Source organism: Lactuca sativa, chromosome 4 (genome assembly GCF_002870075.4).
Source record: "Lactuca sativa cultivar Salinas chromosome 4, Lsat_Salinas_v11, whole genome shotgun sequence".
Classification (NCBI taxonomy): Eukaryota; Viridiplantae; Streptophyta; class Magnoliopsida; order Asterales; family Asteraceae; genus Lactuca; species Lactuca sativa.
This window is the reverse complement of record NC_056626.2, coordinates 76,388,365-76,394,350: the sequence shown is the minus strand read 5'-3', so window position 1 is coordinate 76,394,350 and position 5,986 is coordinate 76,388,365. Positions and strand designations below refer to the sequence as shown.

General features: G+C 36.1%; 1 non-coding gene across 1 annotated transcript; it reads left to right on the top strand.

Moving 5' to 3' along the window:
• Positions 1-2,985: 2,985 nt before the first annotated feature.
• Positions 2,986-3,092, top strand: LOC111897321 (small nucleolar RNA R71). Its single transcript, XR_002852233.1, has one exon. It is a non-coding gene; the product is annotated as a small nucleolar RNA R71 (small nucleolar RNA).
• Positions 3,093-5,986: the final 2,894 nt, after the last annotated feature.

The following is a 5,986-nucleotide window of genomic DNA, read 5'->3' as shown; positions in this document are numbered from 1 at the left end:
CAAGACGTCCTCCACCCCTGAACGATTCCGCTGTTCCGGTTTTGGGGTGTGACAAATCACTATGGATTTTGTGACTAAACTGCCCATAACAAGGAACAGTCACGACATGATTTGGGTGGTCGTTGATCGCTTCACTAAAAGTGCGCATTTCATAGCAGCCAACGAGATTTGGTCTATGGATAAACTTGAGAATTCTTATGTGAAGGAAAGTGTGAGGCTTCATGGTGTTTTCTTAACAATTGTATCCAATCGTGACAGCCGTTTTACCTCAAGGTTTTGTAGGAGTCTAAAAGAGGAATTGGGTACCAAGTGTGTTTCAATACAACTTACGATCCACAAACCGTTGATAAGAGCGAACGAACAATTCAAACATTGGAGGATATACTAAGAGCATATACCCTGAAATTCCAAGGTAATTGGGGTGGACACTTACCTCTAGTAGAATTTTCCTATAGTAATAGTTTCCACTCAAGCATCAAGATGGCAGCTTATCACGCTTTGTATGGGGAAACGTGTCGAATGCTATCATGTTGACTGGAAGCTGGGAAAAGCAGTTTATGGGACTTGAAATAGTCCATCAGACTGCTGAAAAGTTAAAAGTGATTAGGGAAAGGATGTTAGATGCTCAAGAGAGCTATGCTGACAAGAAAAGATAATCGATACCATTCAAAGTTGGAGATTCGATTTTACATAAATTGTCGCCGTGGAAGGGACTTATAGGATTTGGTAGAAGGGGAAAGTTGAGTCCAAGGTTTATTGGACCATTTAAAGTTCTTCAGAGGATCGGGAATCAAGCTTACAAGCTAGAATTACCGGAAGAACTGGAGGGTATTCATAATACCGTTTATGTGTGTTATTTGAGAAAATTTACGGGAGATGTGCCTGACATAATTCCCATTTCTGAATTTAGGTTGGATGAAAACAACAGGTTGATTGAAGAACCTGAGGCAATCATTGACCATAAGACTAAGAAGTTGTGACACAAAGTGGTCGATTTAGTGCTTGTGCATTGGAAACATACGGACGGAATCATTCTAAGGGGGAGAGAGTTGTATCGCACTTGTTTTCTAGGCTAGGCATTAATATTGGCATAATGGTCTAGGTAAACCGTTGTAACTCGTTTAGAAGAAATGAAAAGGAATTACGTGAATTTTATGTGAATTATGTGTTTTATGCTTAATTATATGTGTTTAATTAATTAAGAATAAAAATGAGCGTCAAAATTAAATATTAGATAAAGCCGATGTCTATTAAGAAACTTGTAGTAGGCATGAGAAGGATTACGGATATATAAAGAATGTCGAAATCCGAGTTATAACGAAGAAATTATGACCTGTCGAAGTTTCACGATAAACCGACACGGTGCCGAATGTCGTAAAAAGTGACTTTTTGATAAACTACTTTTTAGCCTTAGTGATCTAAACCAAACTCCTAGTATTCGTTAAACCGAGAAGTTCGATAAAAAGAACGTCCAAATCTGACTTCGTATGATGAAGTTATGATTTTTCGAAGTTTCAGCTTAGCAGTAGACAACTAAAAACTTGAATTTTAGATCGAGTGATTTTTAGCCGACACGACCTAAAAGAGAATTGAAGGTCTCATCATTAGTAGCACAATGGTAAAAAGTCTGACGAAAACAGACGTCGGATGAAGAAGTTATGAATTTTTAACGGATTTCCTGTCCCGGTCTGTTAAAAATAATAATATAAAAATTAAATTCAAAATTAGCCGACGAAGTCTAAACAAAAGTTGTAGAACGTAAATTTACCTACGCGTGCATATAAAGAACGTCAAAAATGGAGCTCGTATGCGAAAGTTATGGATTTTAGAAGTTTTGGCACAAAAAACGAGAAAAAACCCCAAAACCGAGGAATTTCGCACACGTGGACTTCGGCGATGATGTGAATTCATGCCTATTTGACATAAATTGCTGAAGGAAAGCAATGTTGTCACCTTTTTGGTTGTTTTATGTTAGGACGTCTTGTTTGACCTAACTTGTTGAGGGAAAGCAATGTTGTCACCCCGATGTTTGTTTTATTTGACATAACTTGCTGAGGAACCCCCAAAGCAATGTTGTCACCCGTAGTGATAATCCTTAGGCTAGGTCCCTTATGATAGTTGTTTTAGGGATGTAAAGTTAGGATAATGGGAATGAGTAATTAGGGTTATTTTGGTTGATGAAATTAATAAATTTATTGTTGATTGAGAACTTAATAAGTTTATTATTTATTGTGGGTTGAAAATCGTATATGCTCACCAGGCTCCCAAGCCTGACCCACTCAGTTTAATTGTATGATAGGTATCGATACGAAGTTGCTTTACACTGAGAGATTAAAATAGAAGTAGATCACTAGTGTAAATGAATGTAAGTTTTGTTTATGCTTATGTTTTTTGTATTAACAATGACATCCCAATGGTTTAAGTGAATAAAATACATTTTTCGGAAATGATTTGATAACATATTTATCATGTTTTTCTGGGAACAAATTCCGCAACACTTTTAATCAAATGATTACTCTGAAATTATTTTAAAAGCATAAATTAAATCGGTCTTTTCTGACCGTGAAATTGGGGATGTCATAGTTTCCTCCAATCTGCATCATAACAGTCCCCACTTGAGAAACACGCTTGAGCTTTCCGATTTCCATTCTCATCAAGGTCTCAATCCTTTGTTAAATGTGGACCGCTACAATTATCACTCCCTACATGAATGGCATCGATGGATTGGTCCATCTTCATCATCCTACTATCCATGCTATTCAACTTAGCCATTACTATTGCCATATCATCAAAAGCTACTTTCACCGTTCCTCTAGTTGTGTCATTACGAGGATTATGATATTCTCTTGAATGTTTAGAAAATTTGTCAATCGGTTCTCTATTGTTGCTGGTGGTTTCTTCGTGAGTGGTCCTTGGGAATCAAGGAGCTGCCTAGTTATTACATTTACCCCATCATATATAATGGAGACTTCTTGTTGTACATTGATATCATTCTGGGGGAAATTTCTCATTAAGCCCTTGTATCTCTCTCATGCCTCATAAAGCGATTCACCTCCCAACTGTTCAAAATTGGCAAATGCTTTCTTCAAATTCACGACTTTCGATGGTGGCCAAAATTGTTGTATATACTTGTTTTAATCTAACTAATCTAGACAAAAACTAACACACGATAGGCAGTGTACTTGATCGAATAGCAGTTTTACAAGACTAGAAACTTAAATATTCACTCAAACACTTAGAAAGGAATCAATTAACAACTAATCAAGGACCAAAACGATTTGAATCAAGAATATTAAAGAGACTCCCGTTTAGATACGATTCACTTACTCCTATGGTTGATTTCTTGGAAAGTGCAATGGATTAATGTGTCATTAATTACCAATTTCTAATGTGATTAGATTAATGTTCACTAAAGTAATCATTTAGCAAACAAGTTAATTCAAACAGTGATCAATTGATTAAACTGACAAGTTCATTAACATTAAGTTCGAATCATGCAAGACTTGTAATGGTGATTAATTCAATTGTTTGATTAAATTAATTCCAAATATGGTTGGTCATCATATATAACTCACACATCAATTTGCTTACTTTTCTAATTAATCCTTTATTTTGTTCAAAACACTAGTCTTACAATCTTCATGGGCACAAAACTATAAGATTCAAGCAAATCAAGAAAGATAGTCATACAGTCTCAATTAAACTGGGTAATTAGCAGATAAGTAATTATCATTAACATATAAAGGTTCAACAAGCTAACATGACAAATAATCAAATTAACATAATCCAATACCACAAAATCAACACATAGTTGTAAAATCCTCTACTCTAAACGAAAGTTAGTGTTTTTAGACCATAACTTAAGCAAATAAGAGCATCGAAACATAATTCACTCTTGCAAACATAATGGAAACAAATGAATTAATTAAAATAGAGATAATTTGCCTTAGATCTCTTCAAAATCAAGCTTAGAACCGAATTCTGCACTCCACAGCTTCCAAAGGATGTCTCTGGCCTCCAAAAGTCGATAAAAGCTTCCATCATAAGATAGGGTTGAGAAGGAAAAAGATCTATAAATAGAGCATGAAAAACAGAACACCATGGCGTGGTTAATGACCACCATGCTATGACAACCCGATATTCCGAATCAATGTAATGACCTAAAAATTCAAGAACCGTAACCTCTTTTGATATAATGAAATTATTGTCAAAAATAAAATGTTCAAAAGTCATCTACTGGATTTCATAGACGATAGATATCGTGTCCAGGGTTTCATAAATATAAAGAACACTAAAATCTAAGTTATAACGAAGAAGTTATGACCAACCTAAGATTCACAGAAAAAACCGTCAGCACGGTTAAACGTAAAACGAGAAATTTCAATAAAATACTTATTAGCCTTAGGTATCTAAATAAAAGTCGTAGATATCATTAAACCGTGAAAATATATAAAAAGAACGCCCAAATCTGACTTCGTATGGGGAAGTTATGATTTTTCGAAGTTTCGGGATAGTAGTAGACAACTAAAAACTCGAAATAGAGATCGAGAGCCTTTTGGCCAAAGCAAACTAAATGAGAATCAAAGATCTCAACAATAGCAGCGCAACGGTAAAAAGTCTGACGAAAACGGACATCGAATGAAGAAGTTACGTATTTTTAACGGACTTTTCGTGTCCCGACCTGTTAAAAATATATAATTAAAAATAAAGTCAAAATTTTCCGAAGAATTCTAAACGCGAGTTGTAGAGTATATTTTCACCTACGCGTGCATATAAAGAACGTCAAAATTGGAGCTCGTATGCGAAAGTTACGGATTTTACAAGTTCGAGGTGCACAAACCGAGATGATTTACGCCCAACGTACCCTCGTACGCCCAACATACTCGGATGCTAGGCTTTGGATCATCCATGTCACCCCTCTACGCCTCTACGCCCCATCCCATCTGAAATCCGGCAGACGAGGATGCAGTCATGCATGACGTCCGGTACGCCCTGCGTAACCCGGAGGTACGCCCCGCGTACCGAGGGTTTCCAGCTCCTATAAAAGGGATGCGAGGGTTCCGGGAATTAGTGCTCATTTTCACTCCTTTTCTTGTGTTTTTACTCCGTTTTGCGTGCAAGAAATATCCCGAAGCCCCGGTCTTCACATCCAAGTTCAGAAGGAAGTTTTTACACTCCCGAAATTCCCGAAAATCCCGAGGAATCCGCTTTCTCCTGTCAAAGTTCTGCTCCGTTTTCGTCTCACTTTCTTCAATCTATCAGGTGAGTTCATACCCCTATAATTAAGTTTTCAAATGCTTTTATACACTTTTAAGGGGGGGGGGGGGGGGAATACAAGTAAACACACGATTACCCTCGTGTGAATAACATAAATCTTTTTCTGTACTTATTGTTAAAATTAATCTTATGTGATTTATAACTATCATACGAAAACGTTCTTATACAACATATCACGACAATACTTTGTCCTTTTGGGATAAAACATGTTGTTATATAAATATCAAACAATTTATTTATATTTTGAGTATGAATGTTCAATAATATTATTACAAAGGTTATACTTGCATACAAAGCCGATATTGCACTAGGGTTTACCATACAAACGAATCACACATTTGGAAAAACTATAATAGGTATATTTTACTAGATATTCATGAAATTTTACATACTACAAGTACTATATCAAGGAAAATACTTTCATATACAAGAACAAATGGACTTTTCATACGTAAATCTATTTAATACTAAGTTTTGTGAGACATTCAACTTCACGTACTTTCAAGTATGCAGTTAAAGTCCTGTATTATATACCATAATCTCTTGTAGGGAGAGCGTGATACTTGTGTATAGATCTATACGAGATTGACAATCCCGCACCTAAAATGTTAGCTACAGTTAGACCGGCAGGTCTGGGGTGACAAACATCATAACATTCCAACGCTTGAAGAACATTGTTATAGGCAGTCTGGGTCTATAGTATGGTTGT